Genomic DNA, 22,523 nt, shown 5'->3' with positions numbered 1-22,523 from the left:
GATGTTTTTTAAAAATTATATATTTATATAAACCCTTTTAACTTTGTCCATAAAATATATCACCTATTATTGTATGAATGTATAATATTATAACTAAAACTTTCAAAAAGAACTTTTCTTGTAACTTTGTTAATGTCTATTTCTTCTTGAAAATGATTTATCAAAAATCCTTTTGTAACTGGCACTCTGATTTATGTGTCAATTTAACTGGACTACAGGGTGCCCAGATATCTTATTAAACATTATTCCTGATATATCTATGAGGATGTTTCTGGTTGCGATTAATATTTAAATCAATAAACTGAGATAAGCAGATTGCCCTTCTCAATGTGGGTGGGCTTCATCCGATCCACTGAAGGGCTGAATAAAACAAAAAGTTTCAATAAGAGAGTGTTCATTCTCTCTGCCTGACTGTCTTCAAGCTGGGACTCCTGTCTTTTTCTGTAGGACTTGGAACAGAAGGTGCACCATCAATTCTCCTGGTTCTCAGGCCTTTGGACTTGGACTAGAACTACATCACCAGCTCTCCTGGGTCTCCAGCTTATCAACCACAGATCTTGGCTTGTTGGCTCCATAATCACACCAGCCAATTCCTTATAGTAAATTTCTCTCAGATAGATAGATAGATATGTACATACATACAAACATATATACATATGGATAGATGTATAGATATAGATAGGTGAATAGGTATCCTACTGATTCTGTTTCTCTAGAGGAACCCAAAGAGGGTCCTCTAGAGGAGAAGGACACTCCTTCTTCTAGATGGATGTGGTTGGAGAACCTGACTTGTTTTTGCAACACCATGTGGTTGAAAGAATGTGGTCTGTGGTGTCAAAGAGACAGGCATGTGGACCCTTAAGCCCAGTGTCTTTGAACAAGATATCTAAACTCTGGGAGCCACACTTTCCTTACAGTAATCTAATCTCCTAAAATCTTACCAATAGAGGCAAGTGACTAGCATATTGCAGGCTTTCCATTAATGCTAGTTCTTTTCTCATTTCTCCTCCTCCCCACCCCCGCCCCCCAGCAAAGCCTCTCCTAACCCGTGTGAGCATCACTCCTCAGGAAGAGCTGTTTCACAATGCTGGTGGCCACCAGGGAGGGCAGCAGCCGGGGGTGGGCACTGCTGATGCGTAAGCATTCTGACAGCAAACCACAATTTCTACACATAGTGCTGCTAAGTGCCCTTAGGGAGTTCACTAACCCTAAAAGGCTCCCAAGGCAATTTGAGAGCATAAAAACATGAAACATTAGAGTTATGTTTCAGAAAATAATTCCTAAATGTTTTTAACTCCCCAGAAATAATCCACTCTTGTTGCACGCCCTCCTTTCCCGGAGCAATGCCAGTAGACCCACAGCAGCTGGGGGCTGCCATCCTACACCAGCCAGCACCCAGGCCTACAGCAGGGTGAAGTGGGGGGGCAGGCAAAGCCATTGGCATGGTCCTCTCGTCTCATCCCTGCCATGGGATCAGTCACTTGTTTCCTGTCTCCTCTCTGGGAGGCTCCATCATTTCTCCTGGAAGTCTTTTCCAGAGAGCAGAACAAGAGGCCTCTTCCATGAAATGCCCTTTCCAGTGTTGCTGGCTTAAATCCTGGCTCTTATGGCTTTGACCAAATGTAAGTATGTATGACCCAATGGGCAGGTCGGTTATTTTTGGAAGGGCACTGCTGTTTACTTTGGAGAAAATTCACCATGCTAAGAGTGACAAATAGTTTTCCCTTTGCTCACAGATAATTTCTCTGGGGCAATCTGGCAATAGCCAGATTTTTAGATGACTTTTTTAAGTACCAAAATTGACCCATAAGTGAGAACAGTGTTGGTAGATTCCATAGTTTCCTCCAAGTAGGTCAGCTTGGAGGAAAGAAAGGAAGTTGCTAGCACCCCTGGGAACACTGAGCTATCTTCCTTAACTATGTTATTGCAGGAAATGCAAAATCAAAGGGGACCGAGACAGTGCAGACCCTCCTGATGGGGGGGAGGGAGGTTGTGGAGATCACTAGTCCAAGCTCTCGTTATTCCCCTGCCAGGGTTCCCAAATAGCTTGCCTTCGCGGCTGACCTTCCCTTAGGGACATGACCCAGAATGGCATTCCTTCAAAAGGATTGCCCATGCATTTCGGTGTGTCACTATGATCTGTTGTCTCAACGTTCTCCCTGCTTTTCAATAAAAATGAAAGCTATTTAATGGCTACAGAGTTTCATTTGGGAAGATGAAAAAGTTCTCAAGGTGGTTGCACAACAATATAAATGTAGTTAATGCTACTGAACTGTATGCTTAAAAATGGTTAGAAGAGTAAATTTTATGCTACCTTTGTTTTCTTTGAAAGAAAGAGAGGAAGAAAGAAAAAAAGAGAGAAAGAAAAACAGGAAGGAAAGAAGGAAGGAAGGAAGGAAGGAAAGAGAGAAGAAGAAGCCAGGCAGGCAGAAAAACGTGTTAGATTATGATCGTCTTTATGCTATTGATGTAGAACCCAAAATATCTCAGTATCAGGAAGAAAAATGAAACAATCTTTCAGATCCCCCTGTCTTACCCTTGCCACCATTTACTGCACAGCCGTCTAATTTGATATCGAGTGTGTTTCTCTGCCATATACATATCCATGAAAATCGATCTCTCTGTGGATTTATCTCTATCTCGTTCCTAAACATGGAAATACTCACACAACCACAGTGGACACTGTGAAATGAGTCATCCTCGGAGATGAAAAAAAATACGACAATAAGCATACACATGAAGGAAGGGCGGGAGTGTTTTGCAGACGGATGTAAGTAACGAAGCCCGGTGAGAAATGCTGTGCTTCTGGAGATGGTAGACATACTGCTCTCGGGCACTTGAGCACCACGTACGTCATTCAAACTTCTCAGGAGGCTGCTTAAACTTATTATATGCTGCTCAAAATCCTCCAGAAACCATTAGCTTATATTAAATGTAAAGCCACTAAATTCTTTCCTAATGACAGAGTCATTCAGAGTGGCTAGTTTGAAAGACATACAGCTAACTTTCCACTAGGGACGTTTTATGGAGAAACTCGACCTGGGCGCTGCCTTCTTTAAGTGCCCCTCTCAATCACCCCAACAGGAGTTGTCTTGGGGCCGTTGGGAGAGAAAATCACACCAGTGAAAGGCAATGCTGTGCATTTTCCCTTGGCTCTGGAACTCTTAATGGCCCCCCCAGAACTCGCTGTCTTGCTTTTGAATTGTGGCCACATGAGACTGTCAATCACCACAGACAGCAACAGTCATATATTTCATTTATAAAGCCCCTCTCATCTCCAAGTGTTTGGCAGTCACAGAGAAATTTTATCAACTGTTTTTCCTTCATGTAGCTTAAGAAATTCCTGAAGAATGTTTGCTTCCTCACAGAATAGCACCAAGCGGGCAGTGAATACAAACATCGTTTTTACCTATGCAATGGATCACATGTTCACAGACAATTTTTTTTTATGCTTTCCCATCTGAACTGCACAGATAACAAAAGTGGAGCAAACTATACATATTTGAGAGATGAAGGATGAGGATTTAACCTCTATCTTTTTAAAAAATTAACATATATTATTTGTTTCAGGGGTACAGGTCTGTGAATCATCAGTCTTACACAATTCACAGCACTTCCCATAGCACATACCCTCCCCAGTGTCCATCCCCCAGCCACCCCATCGCTCCCACCCTCCTCCCCTCCAGCAACCCTCCGTTTGTTTCCTGAGATTAAGAGTCTCTTATGGGTTCTCTCCCTGTCTGGCTTCATCTTGTTTCATTTTTCCCTTCCTTCCTCTATGATCCTCTGTCTTGTTTCTCAAATTCCTCCTATCAGTGAGATCATATGGTAATTGTCTTTCCCTGATGACTTACTTTGGTTAACATAATACCCCTTAGTTCCATCCACGTTGTTGCAAATGGCAAGATTTCGTTTATCTTTTAACTCAATGCTTGCTCAGATACACGCATTGAAAGGTACCCGGGAGGTTATTAATCTGTAATTCCTCAGGACCATTTGAACTGTCCTGGGCAACTCTTTTGATTCAGCCTCTTACACAAGAAACGACCCAACTTTTAGTTTCTTCATACGATGAGAGGAGAAGCAGAAGGAAGAGGGCTTTGCTTTTTGAGCCAGAGGCAGAGATGCTCACTGCCACTCACTGCTATGCGAGAGGGGAAACTGGAGATGTTTCGTCAAACTACCTCCACTAGTGAAAATAGCAACAATCACTGGTTCTAAGTGAGCAATCAGTATGTACCAAGTGCTGTGCTAATATGCTTCACGTTCAGTGACTCATTCATCCTTATGACCATCTTATGTGATGGATGTGATTAGATGGGTGCTATTGGGAACAGGGCTGCAGAGAGGGTAAGTGGCCCACATTGCTTGAACTTGACAGAACCAGACTTCCAACACAGAAGACAGTGTGCTGACCACTACTGTACCATGTTTCTATTCAGACAGTTATTTCATAAGCAGCCAAAATCTCCCACACATGTAATTATCAGAGTGTCTTCTACTCATCCTCCCCACTCCATCCTCATTCTTTGCACACCAAGGAAGCAAGATGAGGTTCTTCCCCCTACACATACACACAAATCACCAGAGTTTCCTACTCCTGGGAGGATGAAGAATGTTTTGTTCAATCTGGGTGTGTGTGCCTCTATGCATATGAACATGAATCTCTTTAAGGAGCTGAAAGTATGAAGACCTGTTATCCACATCGCTGTCCAGATTATTCTACTTTATAGGACACCTCAACTCTGATCTAGTCACAGCAGAGGTAGACCTCGGTAGAGCTGAGACAACTTTTGGAATGCTTGTTATTCATCAAACCAGTGTCCACTCTTGTCCTTTCTTTGCCTGGCTGACACCAAGTCATCCTTTGGGTCTCAGCTCAAATGTCCCTTCCTCTAGATAAGCTTTCAGACTCCCAAGGCCAAGTCAGCCGACCAGTCACGAAGAGACAGAATGACAAACTGTCTGTCACAAAGATAGTAAGAGGTTTGTAAGAAGTTGGTCCAATGTGAGAAATCAAAGGAGGAGCCTAGAACAAATGCATCTTTGTATTCCTGGTACCTGGAAGTCTCTAGCCTTATAAATACTAGGGATGGGATGAATAATACATATGTACATGTGAATAGAAGTGCTTGCTCCATCTGTAGTGTGCACATCTACAGTGACAGTAAGGTTTGTTGAGTTTCTTTATCCTTTGTGTCAACTTTTGGCCAAAAGAATGAAGGGTGGAGATTGTGTAATTTAGGAGTCAGTTGGGCTCACCAGGTCCTCTAGGAGTCAAATAAAATTGGCTAAGCCTCCTTCCCACATCCTGTGGGAAGTCCAGGGCCCTACTCAAGATTTCTGCAAACTCCATGGGAGTAACATTCCCATGGTCACCTCTTGTTCCAATTTCCTGTCCTGTTGACTTCTTGACCTCATTCACAGCTCACATCCAACTGATTGCTTCCTTCTCTCTGCCCTACATGAACCCAAAACCTGGCCACAGGTTTCACCTGTGATTTCACTGAACACCAAGTCAGGGGATATATAGGAAAGTTTTATTCAAAATTAAAGGAAATGAGAGTGATAGCAAATGATTTAAGATGGAAGGTTAGGTGTCCCTCTTCCATATACCTGATCCAGTGAACTTCTCATTAGCTGACTTTCTTTCATCATCTGTGGTCTCCCAACCTGGAGGAAATACTCTTTCAGTATTTCCCTGTCTTGTCTTTGTGTATTCTTATTTTTGCTGCTGCTGCTCTGCACACACAACATTCCTGTTCTTTCTGAATTTCTTGAAGTCTCTCCATCTCTTTGTCATTTCCTGGTCCTTATCAGCCATGCCTTCATCTTCATAAACAAGCATGTCCACTTCAATATTTTCCTATGCAAGGTCTGTTCTCTCCAAAAGGGGAGATTTGAGGTCAGTTCTTAAAGTAACAATTTCCCCCCAACCTTCCCCAGTGGGAGTTATAATGACCCTGGTATCAAGAGGGAGAAAGATGAGTAAGGTGAGGAAGGGTAGATATAGGGTGACATATGGCTGGCTATTTGGCTGTGAACAAACAGTAGCCTAAATGGATAGATGGCAAGACCAGACAGGGACACAGCCACCTTCATCTAGTTCTCAAAACACCAAAAGCACTTACTGTGTAATGATCAAGGATAAGACCTACAACAAGGATTCAGCTCACCTCCCTGCCCAGAGGAAGATAGACAGGAAACACACCGCTCTTCCACAAGTCTGAGAAAACAGCATCTCATCTGGTCACTGGGATAGGGTGCCTGGCAAAATATCAGGGTCATTAGAGCTATGGTTTTACCCTTTTGTACTGGCCTCTTCTGTACAGAGATCTCAAGATCCTGACTTCTACACTAGTATTCACCTCCACTTCCCTGCCTCATGAGCAGTTGGTCCACACTCAACCAGACTCTCAACATGCTAGACACTGTTAATTGCCCATGTTACATCCAAAATTCCCCTTTTCCTTTCCCTTCTATTCAGGCATCTGCCCTTCTCACAATGACTCCATCTCTGACTTAGGGTACATCCCCACCTATCTTAACCAACCATGATTGCCCCATTCCCCCTCCAAAAGGAATTCCCCCCCAACACACACATAAGGGAAGCCTACAGAGGGGACATCTCTGAGTCATTTCCTTCTCCTCAGGTGGTACCTGCGTATGCACAGGTGCCTGGACTGTGCAGCCATAATACAGCTGGGCCAGAGGATGGAGGGACAGGCAGGAGCGAGAACCCGTGTCCCCTGAGCCATCATTGAGCTGTTGTTCTGTGAAATAAGAAATTATTGGGTTATCCAAGCCAGTTTGTGTGTGGGGAGTGAGGAGGGGGCTTGATGTTATTCATTACTGAAAGCAACTTGACTAATACACCCAGAGCACAAGAATTATTTCTGCAAAATATGTATTAGATGACAGCAGTGTTCTCGGCAGGAATGGAGCGAGTATTCAGGGATTGTCACAATTATCTGAGGGGAGAACCCTGAGCACTTACTGGGCAGGAGCAGGGATGGTAGGTGCCTTGTGATGCAGAGGGCAGGTGCACGGAATCATCATCTCACATTCCACAATACTGGAGAATGTTCTGTTGTACAGCCATGATCACATTAAATATGCCCAGATTCTCACTCCAGTCTACATAGAAACACAAAATATTTTTGCACAGACTTAATATGCAGCTATTGTATAAATCTGGGAGCTTCGTTTTCTTTTATTGTTTGGCTATTTTGCAAAATATCTCACAGATCACAAAGCTGCTCATTGGGCCTGACACTCATATGTGTTTGTATGTATGCTGTGGCATTCCTGACTATTGCCTATAAAAATATACCCATATGACTTCCTCATTATGTTTCCTGATGCGGAACCACCTAAGCACTTAGTAAATTATCATTATATTGATTTTAAAAATATGTTTGTAGACAGGTTATATTTATCTGTTTCATAGGGTATTACAGAATAATTTACTTTTAAAAGGAAATGATGGTGGTGGTGGTTTCACAGGTATACATATACAAAACTGATCAAACTGTGCCCTCACAGTCTGTATCATCTAGTGTATTTCCATTATACCCCAAGAGAGTTGGCAAAAGGGGGGCTCTTGGGTTTGATAGAGGTGAAAGGAACTAGAATAATCTCTGATGTCTTTTCCAAATCCTAAAACTTCACAAAACCACTTCACTATTGTATAAAGAATTTCAAGTCATAAGTTCTAAACAGGTGTGCTACTTCCAGAGTTTTATAGACCCACAGATGGCACAGGCTGGCCCCTTTCCATTGGCTCTGTTCCTTAAGTATATCACATGAGAAGACAGCCAGTGGCTATTATTTGATCAGGACTCATCATTCTGGTGTGTACCCAATGTTACCAGACCATCTTCTTACTTTGCCAAAAGTAATTTAGGAGAAATCTGAATGTGAAACATCACTTTCAGATCTTCCCCACTCAGCCCCCAAATCTGACCCCAATTACTTCATGAACTGTTACTCTTTGTCCAGTTGATTAATACTTAGAGTCACAGTAGACCCAGAGACACTAAGTTTTGAGAGACATATACATCTCTTCACTACTCCATGTTGGGTACCCTTATGGTGATAGCTTGAAATCAGCCATGGAAGGGATATTTACACTGCAGGTGTAGACAAATGCTACAGACCGGACCTTTTTAATGCTAAAGAACAGGTAATTAAACATGTAACAGCTTTCCACTGGCCAGAGGGTGACCAGACACCCTCTTCACATAGATGTGCCCAAAGTTTGCACATTAAAGCATATAGGATAGAAGATTTTTGTTGTTAAAATTTCACATTAATTTTAGCTTTGTTTTGAATATTAGAATTTTCTTCTCTGTTATCAGAAGACTGAGGATATATATATACTAGGGCTTTCACCTTTTCTAGGAGTAGGTAAAAGTTCTTTACATGGCTGGTGAAAAGGTAGGTTCGTGAATAGATGGGCAGCAGGAAAGCAATGATGCCAAATATATGTGTGCCTGTGTGTGTTATGTATGAAAACTGGCTAGAAATCAAAGCTAACAAACTTTGGCTCCAACTAACAGATCTGACATAAATGGCGTGGTTGCTGGAAGTTCATTAGTGTTCTCTTATTGAATGGGTTTGGCAGTGGGCTTGTTTTCCACTGGCATGAGGGAGTTAAGAAAGAAACTGCCAACAAGTTTTTAGCCAACCAGATTATAATCAGCATGCCCCACCTGAACCTGGTGCCTACACAGCCATTTCAATTAACACCTGGAAGTCTCCAGCCCTTGGTGGGAAGCAGATGAAAAGATTCAGAGTTGGGGAAAACGTGTTAAGGGGCTGGACCTTGCGCTCACAAAGACCCAGACTGCAGCCCAGGGAGATGAGGCAAACCCATGTGTAATGAGATTAAAAGCACATATCCTGGGGCAGATATTATGCCAACAAATATAGACAAATATAGACAAATATGACAAATATAGACTATATATGCTATATATTCTCCCAGCCCAAGAAGAAGACATGAGCACTTTCCAGGCATCTGGGCTGTGGCCTGAGTCCCAGAGAATTATGCTCTGTGGCCACCCTCAGGTTCCCCTCTGTACTCTTCTTTCCTTTCTGCTTGTTGTTTCTTTACCTTCCATGGGCATACATTTATTTGGCACAAATATTTCCTGTCAATCCCAAAATGCCCTCTGGTCTCTCCCAACTCTACATTAAAACCTACTCCAAGAAGAAGACTCTAATGTCAGCCATTCCTTCCTTATCCTTCTCAGCCCAGCCATACCAGATCAGAGGAGCACTGTATCTAATATACTTATGCTGCGGGAGCCATGACTCAGTGAATCTCATCCTCTGAAGAGTCCAAGTTACTGTACATCAGCATGGCTGAGTTTTGCTTCCTCTGCCTCATTGTGGAGTGGACAGATTATGAGGAATTTTCTGGTTACTTTGTGGATACAATCAATTGGCTCCAGACAAAACCAAACACTCCTCTGAGTCTGATTTTTGTAAATTATGAGTTTGTTGTCTTTTTTCTGAGTGGTTAGGGTTGGCAGCAAGGGGGATGAGATGGAGATGACTATTGTGATGTGTTTCACTCAAAAAAATATTAAAAGTTTAAAAAGAGAAAAAAAAAAACAGAATAAGAGGTATGATTTGGACCATTTCTGTTCAGAAAAATTCCTTGGTAAGAGGCTACCAGAAAGCACCATCTTCAGACATCATGATTATGGAGACATTAGATCATGACTCATGAATATGGTGGGTGGCTCTCCTAATCAATACTAAAAAAGCCACTTATGTTTACATTTAGCCCAAGACAGTAATGGAGAATGACAACTGGATGATTCTGATAATGCCTTAATATACCTCCACTGCCGTAGACACTTTCTCAGGTGCCTTTTAGAAACATGTTTTCATCCATACAGCCATTGAGATTGAAGTTACCTAATCAGGATTTTAAGAGAAACTTTAAAGTAATGCATAATGCTATTCACCCTGGATCTTCGAGGGAAATACCATGTTATGATGGAAAAGTCATAACCTCCAAACTGACCATTCATCAGGAAAAAATAAAATCAGTAAATTCCAAAGTAAAAATGATACAAGTGCATTATTTATGTCATAATATAATTATATACCAAACTTTTTTAAAGGTAAAAATCATCATGACTCTCACACAAATATAAAATGAATACATGAGAGATTTTATTTTTATGTATCACTAACCAATGAGGGAACAAGTAAGATATCAGTTACAGGGAGTTCAAAATACAATTCAACATACACACAAACATATACTTAGAGACATTGAAATGAATTTACAAATAAATACCATATCCACAGGACAATATTTAATTGCATCTCCACTAGACAAAAGAACCATTTGCATTAGCATGCAACTTCTAAAAGAGTTCTAAAGTAGCTTAAACAGAGTTCTAAAATACAGAGTTCTAAAATAGCTAAAACACAAAGAAGTGAGAGATAACCTAGAACAGTAGGCTACAAAAGATACCTAGTAATTTCTTCCCATTTCATACATTTCAAAAATGTTCACGTTTATGTGTGTATTAAGTAATTTTTCATTGGATTTATATATCTATAGATGTAAACTTATTGTTAGAGAAGAAACAACTAAGCAGTAGTTCTTTTTAAATTGTGTTTTTAATTTAATTAAATAATTTGTTTACTTGAGAGAGAAAGCACATGCATGCACGAGAGAGCACAAACTGGGGGAGGGGGAGAGGGAGAGGGAGAAGCAGGCTCCCCACTGAGCAAGGAGTCCAATGCAAGGCTCAATCCCAGGACCCTGGGATCATGACCTGAGCCAAAGGCAGACGCTTAACCGAATGAACCACCCAGACGTCCCTAATTGTCATTTTAAACATGTTAAAAAACCAGCATGTTCACATAAATAAGTAGATGGTAAGTGAAGGTTTTGCTGAAGTTCAAAGAAGTTTTTTTTTCAGTCTCACCATGTTTTATTCTGAATATTATTTTCTGATCTAACTTCCAGTTTACTAAATCTGTCCTTGGTTGTGACTAATCTATTAATTCCATTCATGAGTTCTTAATTTTGGTGACTGAATTTTTCAGTTTTGGAATTTGCTTTTGATTTTGTGGCATAATCTGCTTTCTGCCAAAATTCTTAATATTGTCTCTTATCTCCTTGAACATAGTAAGAATCGGTATGGTAAAGTGTGTATTTCTATCTAATTTTTATCTTTCCATTTCTATTAAATTTAGTGCTCCATTGCTATTAAAATTTGTAATTCTGCTATCTGGAGTTTCTGGAGCTCTGTTGCTGTTCTTAGTTGTGTCTCAGTCTTATCTTCTAAGAAGCCTGGTTATTTTTTATTATATGCTAGTTACAGTAACCCAAAATTATTTGTAGAGATAATCTGTGTCTAGGTTGCTTTTCTCTGAGGGCACCGGCACGTTGCTGTCAGAATCGCTGAGAGTCTGAGTGATGGCATTGACTGCCTCATGGGGTCAGAAGACAGCCCCGTAGTACAGGCTGCCAGGGTGTGTGTGAGTGTGTGTGTGAATGTATGTGTGTGTATAACACAGCTCTTTAGGTCCCCAAATCAAACTCAACAGAGGTACACTTAGTTTGGGTCTAATGGGCTGTATTTAAGGGGATTACAGTCACTTATTTCAAGGAACAATTAAATTGTTGCTGTATCCTCATCTAGACATGGCTTCCAGGAATGCTCAGAGCCCATGTGGCTGCTACATCAAGTGGGGTGACCCGAGGGTCTAGGGTCAGAGGTCATCTGACAATCCAAATATTTCTATAAGGCCTGGCATTGGAATACCATGAGTAGGGAAGGAGAAACAAGGTTTGAAAAATTCAGACTCAAAAGTCAGTCTGTGGAAAGGTTTTTCAAACCTTACAGTTCACATATGAAAGAAAGTTGATAAAAGTTCTTCAAAATTTGACAACACCACTGAAATTTATATCATGATATCAACAGTGAGCAGCAAAGCTGAAAGACAAATTTTTAAACTATCCTTAAGAAACACATTTAGATCACTTGTGCTAGAAAAAAGACTGAAATTGATCACCAATCTCTCTACAGAAATGGTAATACAAAATTGGTGTTGGGGAAATGGTAGTTATATGCCAAAAAAAATAAGGAAAAAGAATTACAGAGATGGGTTGGACAGTTTAAGTCGAAAAGATATTATTCTCCTGGATTTTATGCTGTTGGTGTTATTTTGCAAGTTATGAAAATTTGTAAACGATTATGATTTTTTTTCTTTCTAAATGATAACAATTCTGCTTTCAATTTTGTATTAGTCCTTCTGAAAAAGGACTCTCAAATTGCTTAAACTTCAAGTCCCTCTCAAACTGGGGTTGTATCACTGTGTGTGTTATAAAAAGCTTCTTTCTGTAGTCATTTGAGAAGAGATTCTTGGCTCACATTGTGCCACTTAAATTCTGTGGATCTCTGTTTAGTCATCTGTGAAATGGAGATAAGCCTAAAATGTCTAAGGTCTGTCATAGTTCTGCAGACAGGGGCCCTCTGACTCTATGAATTATAGAGGCAAGAGCTTTGGTGACATTTTGTTCACTCTGCGAGCTGGTAAATTTTACATGTCCTCGTTTGACAGCTAGAGAAAAAATGACCCAGAAGAAACAAGGCCAACAGACAGCGTCAGAACTCCTGAAAAGAGTGAGCAGCAAAACAGGAGTGAGAAAAACAGGAGGGGAAGGAGAACGCAGCAGTGCCCAGTGTGTCCACATGCCAGGCAAGGTCTCGGGACACCTGGGCTGGGCCTTCAGGGGATGTGGCCAAGGCCAGCTTTGCAACTTTTAACCCAACACCAGTGGTTAGCACTGAAGAAAACAGAAGGGATAATTCATTTGGACGGAATTTTTCTGCTGCATTTTCTTTCCCCACAGCAGAAATTTGGCGTTACTATTTTTGCATTAAAGTAAATCTTTTAATTATTAAAATTAAACTGCTTGACCAGAAGTGACCAAAGGAGAATTTTTTTAAAAATATAGTCTGATTAGAAAAATCACAAGATTTATCCCAGACTTTATCCGGGATAAAAGAGAAGACTACGTAGCTGGTTTGCAGGGGCAGTCATGAAAAAACATAAAATTATTCTATGGTTGTCATTAAGTTCTGCTCTTTTAGCTTAATGCTTTAAAAACATTAGATACAGAAATGTTATATAAACTATACTGTGCTTTATAAATTTTAATTTGGTTTACATTTGGAGATAAAAAGATCATTAGAGCCTTAGATTTCACAGATAAGTAAAATGTGGAAACTTGTGATTGATATGAGGTTGCCATATCCTTGTTTTGCCAAGTAAAAAACATTTTTTTTTAAATCTTACCATCGACCACCATAAACATTTCATGAGGGAAAGAAAAACTTTATACCAAGAAAGTATGAAAAGATATAAGATATTATTGGAATAAAAAACAGTACTTGAAATTAATCAATTTAACTTTATGAATATTTACCTCATAATTGTCTTTCCCAGAAATAAGTAGAGATTCTGTGACAGGCATGGGTCTAGAAACTGTGAATTCAGACATAGGGAAGCTTTATTTTGATCGTGGCATTTGAGAAACAGGGGTAGGGGACACATGCATGATGGTCATATCAGTGTGTCAAACCTACGTAAATTGAGATGACCCACAAAACAAAACACAGATCCTGTCAAATCTCTCTGATTTTCTCACGTGGTAAATCAAAACATTGCTGTCTTAAGCGTCCCCTTCCTAGAAATGCCCATAAGCTCCAAAAATGCAACAGCAGCAGGAGAGAAACCTGTAGAATCACTGTTGCAGTTTCTCCCACTGCCACATGGTGGTGCTGTTGAAGCTTGGTCGTGCACAACCTGATCCCATCCGGACCGACCTACGTGCCCCCGCCGCAAGAGGTCTTCAAGGGAGGACAGGACCCTTGCTAAGTGTTACTTGCTCAAAAGAATTCTATATTTGAGCACAGAGTCACAGCTCTTAAAGATGATCCTGCCATTCACATAGGTACTTTACAGAACACCAGCCGGCCCAGGTACGGTTCTAACATACAGTAGTTCACAGATAGAGACCAGGCATCTCCTTTCTCCATACTGGCCAGCTTAGAAGAGGTGGGGCAGATTTTCTTTAATACCCTCCGAACACAGAGATCCCCCTGACACTCAGATCTCCATGCTGAAGAACCTCCGAGGGCCCCAGAGTCCTTCTCACCTCCCGTCACATGGAGCACAATCTCAGTGATGACACCGTGATTCCCCACCAAGCCTTCTACTTCAAAAAGGCTGGCATCTCTCGTGCTAAATAGAGAACTCAGATTTAATCTCTACTCAGGCAACTCTCTGTCAAACATCCTCCTTACCCACTGCCATGGAACCTCGGTGTAAACCTTAAGAACTGGGCGTGAGTCACATGACCACAAGCCTCCACAGAACAGGGAGGGCATGAGGGAGGCAGGGGTGAAGCCTGTTCCAGTGGCCAGTGAGACAGGCAGGGAAATTGTGGCATAAAGGACCAATCTCATCTCTGCTCAGTACTCCCTGACAGACTCATCCTAGCCTTGGTCACTGCGGGGGCAGCCTGGAGCTTCTGACACTGCAACACAGCCCAACTTCCCCCTCCACCCACACCCAGCCCCTCCCCGCCACAAAGGGGTTACTCTTGAGAGGATGTCCCAATAAACCCTCGGCATGCTAATCTCAAGGCCCTCTTCCAGGGATATCTAACTGTGACACCGGGCCATCACCCATAAGTTATAGTCCTGCCAGTTAGATTCCTCAAGATCACAACAAATGACATGAATAAATAACTTACTGCAGTGAGCAGTGACTGCAAAGGAACGTGTGAATATGCAGAGGCGGGTAGATGGTCCCAGCAGCTGTCCTATCCAAACTTCAGGGATTGGCAGGGCAGATGGGGTGCACTGCTATAGACAGCAAATTCACCTATCCTGTGATTTAATACTTACTAAACAGAGGGACAGGGTTGCACCACGAGTGTGATGCGTCTTCACTCGGCACCACGTGGTCATGGCCCCTTTGTAGCTATGCAGAGCATGAGTAGTGGTTCGCTCTGAAGACAGGTCTGGTTTCCCATCCCTGATAAGCCTGCTGCCCAAGCCACAACCACTCACCAGGGAAAAGATCAGTGGGACACTTCCTCAAAAGGTGGTTATGTACTGGGCATCCCTAAGGACTTCTTGAGTTCTTTTTCATCCCAGGCAGCACCACGTGGTGGTTTAGAGCAGTGGCTCTCAATGTGGTCCCTGCACCAGTGGCATCAGCTGCCCCTGGAAAATTCTAGAAATGCAAGTTCTCCAGCCCTGCCCAGATCTACTGAATCAGCAGCTTGGTTGGGGCCCAGCAATCTGCATCTTGACAAGCCCTCCAGGAGATTCTGATGTACACTGACCTTGGGAAACCACTGGTTTGGAGCAGAGCCTGGTCAGCCTTCCCTGCACAGGGTCAGGTAATAAATATTTTTGGCTTGTGGGCTGTGTGGTCTCTGTCACAGCTGCTCAACTCCCCCACTGTAGTGCAAAGGCAGCCACAGGCAGGACATAACTGAACGAGTGTGGCCGTGTTCTGATAAAGCTGTATTTGTGAATACCAAAAATCAAATTTCATATAATTCTCATGTGCCATGAAATCATCCTCTCTTAATTTTTGTCAACCATTTAAAATATAAAAACCATTCTGAGCCCACTGGTGTATTGTAGAGTCTGAACTGTAATTGGAATCCTGGGTTTCCCCTAAATTGTGGGCAGCTTCAGGCAAATTGCTTTGTCCCGGTTCCTCAGTGTCTTCAAATGTGAAATGGGGCAGTGGTGGTCCTGTCTCCTAGGGCTCCTGTTAACATTCAAGGGCTAACACATGGAAAGCACTTAGCATGGCCTGGGGTAGCTGGTTTCAATTATTTTTATGTCTGTACAGAACTTAGTTCCTTCTTACTGGCAGATGTCCCTTTCATGAGAGGTTTAACCCTCTGGCAGAAAGAGTCTTTTCCCAAAGTGATCCCGAGGCTCCCAACAGTCTTGTTTCCAATGCTTCCCCACAGTACTGCACTCCAAGAAGAGGTTCACTGCTACTCCTGCTCACAAGGAGAAGGCTCCCTGAGGCTCCAGCACTGAAGGTGTCGGTAATTATGGGAGCAGACTCCTTCTTGGAACTTGGATCTGATGCTCGCCTGGCGTTCTGCCCTGGAGGCCCCGATCCTTTTGTGGTGTCCTCGGCGATACATGATAGCTCCAGTTTAACGGTTTACCAACTCAGTCAGCCCTCTCTTCATAGCGTGGCCTAGAACATGCCAAAAACAATTTTTTAAGCACTCTGAGGGTGGGGTGGCTTTGTGTAAGAGGGAGAGCACCACAAGTGGAAAAGTGACAGGAGAAGGAAATGCCCATTCCTGGGCTAGAGAGCCAATAGGCCACCCTTGATTGTACTGCTGGGAAGGAAGATGAGCAGTAGGAACACAGACTGGGGGAGGGCGACCTCAGCTGGGCGTCTCGATGATTCAGACATGGAACCAGGGCTAAGGCAACCTGGGCTGGGACTCAGGGCACTGGTGACCCTCACACTGTGTTCATTGTGGTCTAAGTTTTCCTTCTTCCACAGTGGTGTCCTTCCCAATCTTTTCCATTCTCTCATGTCATTTCATGTGTCCTCTGTCCCCCGTCCCAGGCTTTTCCCCGCATCTAGTTAGGCTGTTTGGACTACATTGCTTGCTTCCAGCAAATAGCTTAACATTTGTGGCTGTCTGTGATATAAAATATCGAAATACGCTACTGGGGAAAATGTGAAGGGTTGGCCTCTAAAAATTAAGAGTAAGAGACAAAGAGGAATAAAATAGTCTTTCTGGGTCAGCGCTTTCCTCTTTCCCTAAATAGAAAAGTGAGAGTCTGATGCAAAATGCAGAATTCAATTGTGCATATTTTATCTAAATATCATTGCACTTATTTGTCATAGAAATTCCAAGAGGTAATTAATATTCCTCTCATTCAGAGTTGAATCAACAGAGATTCACTGAGCTAAATAGCTCTCCCTTGGCCCTCAACCAGGCAACAGAAGAGCAAATAATCTATTCTCAAATGACTCTGAGCAGTGAGAAATAGCTCCAAAATGATCGAATGAGAGAGAAAATGTGGAAAAGTGCCCTGAAATAAAGGAAGCCCAAAAACGCTGCCAGAAAGCAACTCTATGTGGGTCACATGTACATTGTCACTTCTGTGTGATTTTTTTAAAAAAACAAAACTAATTTTAGCTTATTAAGACCAACTTTCCAGAATAAGGCTTTCCCTACATTTTCAGTTCTCACTTTTTAGGGTCCCTGCTGGCATTTTCTCCCATGGAAATATCTATATAGGTTGAAATCTCAATCCACTTCATCAGTGAGTGCCCAAGATGGCTCCTTCAATTCCAGTCCTCAGAGACAACACTCCAAGCTAACACATTGTTTTTCTTCCTCTCTCTTCCTCTAGGTTGATTCTAACTCCTGCTTACACCATGCTCAAGCCAAATCCTGCCCAGTTCCAGCTAGACACCATAGATATGAGGGGTTCATAGCAGGCAATGCCCAAGGAATGCCATCTTAGTTAGATTCTTTGAAAGTTGTCCAAATCTTCTCTTTTTGTCTGGAAGATGTTTAAGTGACTATGTGGTCAAATATGGGAACCTTAAGCAAAAATTAATGAAGAAACCAAACTGAGAGCAATTAGCAAACATTTCTTGAAGACTAGTGCCAGACACAGACCATGAGCCAGAGAAATATGGCGGTCAATCTTGGGTGAAGTAGGTTTATCGTTCCTGTTTCCTTCGGCAGAAGCCAATAGAGAGAGGGAATCCTGTCTGACATTTAACTCTAACCTATTATCCAAATGTAACCATCTTTCTGTACTCCATGTTCTCTCCTTCAGACTCTAGTCCAAAATTCAATTTTATCCCTAATTCAAGGAAATTTCCATATTAAAGCTATACTTCTCTTTGCCTATTCTTCTTCCCCTCAGCACAGGATAATGTTCATCAGTTTTGATGAGCCTTGAGATCTGAACTTATGAAAAGGTTTGCATGGGCTGATGCTGCCAACCTTCTTGAGCAAGTACAAGTAGAAAACACACCACCTCACACACAGACACTTTCCACGTTATGAATGCTGTGAAAAGTACTTCCTCATAGAAGAGATGCCCAGCCTGGAAGGTATCAGCCCTGCTTCTCCTCCTCTCCTGACCCCATTACTCTCTGCTGACTCAACCTTACCAATTCTCCTCATATATTTTGCTTCAAAGTTTGTCCAAAAGGTTGTGAGTGAAATCTTTGCCTCAGCATTTTCCTCACAGCTCAGGGAGGGAGAGAGAGACAGATGGAGGACACTCGCCCTCTGGCCCTGCCCCAGGCCTCAGCCGGGCGTCCTGCTGGCTGGCAAAGGGATGATAGATGGCGCCCCTTCCCGTGTGTGTAGGGGAGGCTGCCTTTGCCTGATTCTGTCCAGTTAGCAAAACAGGGGGAGCTGCCAAGACAAACAGCCGAGGTATGAAAGTTAACGGCGAACAATCACTGCGGTGTGAAACGAACCCATGAAACGAGACATCAAGGATGCTGCTTGGAATAGCTTGAATGTCGAACATTCTTTCCCAGAGAAAGGACGGACAGTGGCACAAGAGCAGTGTGGGAGACCCAGGCCAGGCAGGCACATGTGCGTCCCGGGAACTGGGGAGGGTGACCGGCTCCCAATGCCATGTCCTGCTCAAGGAGGGCGGGGGACAGTGCCCACTGCTTAGCCATCCTGCGCCAACATCCCTGACTCCTCCTGCCCCCATCAAAAAAATAGCATGGCTATTAATCGGTCATATCAAAAGAACCCTTGTAGTTCATAATCATTCTCATCTGGTTTAGGGAAAAGCAGCCATAAAACGTCTGTTGGGTGACTCTGCGGGCCGGCGAGGCAGGTTTACTTTAGCCGGCGCTCAGAACGTGGTAGCAACTGACAGACGAGGCAGAGCATGGTTTATGATCTTTAATGCCTGTGATGACATGGAGGATTGGGACAAGATTTATTCTAGGCTCGGGCCATCACCGAACACTGAAAACCAGTCATTACAAGCCGGATGACAACTGGAATGCTGCAATCACTTGAAGGAATATTTATTTGGTTTTTAAGTTTTTGGATGAATCTGGTTTTCAGAAAGTGAAGGCCTGCTAGGAAGTCAGACTGTGCCATTATGACATCCAAACCATTACACATTCACTAGCCAATTATGTAATCCTATATGGAAAACATAACCAGAAAGTAGGATAAGCCCAAGACACGGAGGCTCATTATTACAGGGCTCACCACCATAACTTCATTTGTGGTTACCACACACCCTAAATATTATTAATGGACTAAAAGAATCCAATACTTGTAAAGTCTGGTCAGTATCAGTAAGTCCCTGGCCCACTGTGACAGTGAATTTGATGGAGTGGCAATATATATTAGGGTACTTTTCTTCTGACTCATTGCACTGAACTTCAAGCGATAAAGTAGCAAAATAGAGCTAGACATTTTTATTAAGCCCATTGTCAGCCTCAAGATTTCAATGAAGTTTCTATAAACACATCTTCTTTTTACACTAAAGCCAATCCAATGTTAACATCTCTGCTCTCAAGCAAATCATGCCTTGGGATTAACAACATTTACTCATGACATTTTTAATGGTACTTGCTTCTTCCAGATAAGTAAAGGAAGTTGGACACAAATGACTGATACACCACTCTTTCTATAAAATACGGCCCGACACTTCCTGTATAATCTTCAATTCATTCCATCCCACTTAACTATCTTGTTTTTCTTTCCTATCCAGAACTTTAAGCAAGCATCATCCTCTGATAATTTTTTCTCCTCAGGAAAATCCATATTTTTCTGAGAACACCAGAAACAAGAAGCCTAGTCTGATTTATGGCGCACTCACCCTCATGGTAGCTGTCCTGTACCACCTCACGCATCCCTTAGCCTGACGTGTCTGCCGACGGTGCACAAGCCTGACGTCTGCTCAGCAATGTCCATGGTATGAAAATTCACTGAGTGATTTGCTTATGTGGACACCTCTCTAAGTATATGTCATACTCCAGCAAAATAGAGGTACATAAACCATGACCATGGAAGGGTCCTCCCCGATGCTTCTATATTATCAAGTCTAAGATAAGTGAAAAGCAAATAAATGAAAAGCCTCCAGGGTGCAGCACCATTCTGGAGTTCTGGGGTGGGCGTGTTGGGTTTGAAAGGAAACAGCAGGTAGCCTTCAGTATTTGTCCCCCGACCCCCTTTCTGAGGAGTTGCTTCTGACATGTGAAGCCTCTTGAACTAAAATGATAGCTCATCTCAAAATGGCCCTCTCCACAGGACTTATACCTACCAGCTGCCCTCATTCCTTCTGGCTGAGGAAGGCTGACAGTCCGAGCTCTTGCTATCGCCCCCTCATTTCCCTGTACCCTGATTTAACATTGCAGAGTCCCTTCATAAAATCCTCATTAAAATCTTGTAATTTGGAGATGTCACACGTTCCCTATAAAGACCCCGGCTTGATATGGGGTTTAAAGGGAGCTGTGGTCAACCACAGAATGGAGCTACCACATATATTGGGTTGTCAGAGGCTGTTTATGACTGCAGAAAGGAAAGTGTGTGCTTTCCCCCCCAGTGTGCTCCACTGGAGACTACACACCTGAGGGATTTTCCTGGAAAGTTCTAGTCAGAGTCTCTGGTGGTCTATCTCCTTGTTCTTGGTGGTCTCCACTCTACTGCTGAGCACTGCTGGCCTCCTCACTGGACCCCAGTGAAAATTGTTGAACATGCACCACTCACAAATGAGCCACTTGATGAATTCTCAAAAAAGGAACTCACTAGTATCAAGAGCACCCAGATCGAGAGACAGATGTCGCCGGCACCCCCCAGGCTCCCTCATTCTCTGGACCACCCCACCTGCAATGGTAGCCGTTACACTGACTTTTAACACCAGAGTTCCAGCTTTTCTGTTTTTGAATTTTATATAAATAAGATCTTATAACGTGTTTTTTGTGCCTAATTATTTTTTACTTTACATTATGTTTGCGAGATTCATCTGTTTTTTGCATATGGCATTCTCACTGTTTCCAGATGTGTCACTTGAAGACTGCCTCCACCCTCACATGGCCTTCTGCTTGTGCATGTCTGTGTCCAAATTTGTCCTTGTCATAAGGACACCAGTCACATTGCATACACTTCTCTGGTGTGACCTCATCTTTACTTGGTTACATCTGCAAAGACCGATTGTCTAAATCAGGTCACATTCAGAGGTTCCAAGTGGCATGAATTTTGAGGGAATATTTTGCAATCCAGTACACCCATATATGATTTTTCTTCCCATATCCTTAAGTATGAATTTCCCTCCCACATAGATGTTCAGGAGCATAATTCTTGCTATGATGGAGGGAACCCAGATGTATATAATGAGGCTTGAGTTGAAGCAGGAATGTGAATTGGGAGGAGAGAAGAGCCTCTTGACCCTTCTGTGATACATGCAGCTCTTTTGTCATAACTGAGGAGACAGGAGAATTGGGGGAGGAGGCTCGGAGGACAGCTTCTGGTAATGTTGGCCAAGGTTTTCCAGCAGAGCAAACTAACTTATAAACCAGGAATGAGAAATGCCCAGAAAAGGGGAAAAGCGACCTACTCATAACCAGGAAGGAATGGGATTTTCTGTTTTAGAAGAAACAAAGAAAATGTTAATTGATTAATGCTTGCCAATGGCCTAGTTCCAGACAGCCCAGAGCACCCAGCTTCTAGGAAAGTAGAGCTCCCATGAAGATACACAGACACATATCAATTGAAATTATGTAAGACTTTTGGCTTTAATCTGTGATGCCAAGTTTCTGTCTGTTGTGCATTTCCTCTATAAATTTCTCTTTGTTGTACAATGCAGACAGCGTGGCCTCTCCTGACACAATGGCAGGGCAGCCTGTGGATGGAAAGTGGGAGAAAGCCATCCCCTTCCATAGCATGGTACTACCAGTGGTGCTGAGCAGGAACAGGCCAGACCAAAGTGGCTGCATGGAAACCTCTGGAGAGCTAGGGAGGGTTCTGGCTACCACAAGGACCTCCACCACTGTCTCTGCTCCTCTTCTGGCCTCCCTGTTAGCATGACCCTAGTATACCTGAATTGGCAAGGCTGAATCACATTTGTGTTACTTTTCCAGTCAGCCATAAACCAAGTAGTATTTCAATTTTCAGGTGACTGCTGAATACCCAAAAGAGAAAACATTGGGAGTCTCAAGCTATCACATACATTAGTATTCCATAAAAAGGCAACTTGGCTCATTCAGCTCAAAAAAATGCATTATCATGTGTGTTCAGAAATGCCTAAATTCACTCTATAATTTTGAAGGCTCTATTTTTAGCATTTGGCTCATGACTGATAAGCTGAAGAAATGCTGCCACCAGCTAGCTCGACAGAATAATGGCTACAGCTAATGGTGACATTCACAGCCCAGCTCAGTTCAGGCCAGGGTACATTTTCACAAATTGGTTCTTT

At 42.6% G+C, this 22,523-nt stretch overlaps 1 long non-coding RNA gene across 2 annotated transcripts in view; it reads right to left on the bottom strand.

Annotated features, from left to right (window-relative positions):
* Nucleotides 1-15,568: 15,568 nt before the first annotated feature.
* LOC101680464 overlaps nucleotides 15,569-22,523 on the bottom strand; it is a 59,074-nt gene continuing 52,119 nt past the window's right edge. For both annotated transcript variants that reach the window (XR_199504.2, XR_001179614.2), the window contains one exon: nucleotides 15,569-16,281. This is a non-coding gene — a long non-coding RNA (uncharacterized LOC101680464). The remainder of the gene's footprint in view (nucleotides 16,282-22,523) is intronic.

The sequence above is a fragment of the Mustela putorius genome, unplaced genomic scaffold (assembly GCF_011764305.1).
Source record: "Mustela putorius furo isolate JIRA1106 unplaced genomic scaffold, ASM1176430v1.1 tig00003870_pilon_pilon_pilon, whole genome shotgun sequence".
Classification (NCBI taxonomy): Eukaryota; Metazoa; Chordata; class Mammalia; order Carnivora; family Mustelidae; genus Mustela; species Mustela putorius.
This window is presented reverse-complemented; position numbering and strand designations above follow the sequence as displayed.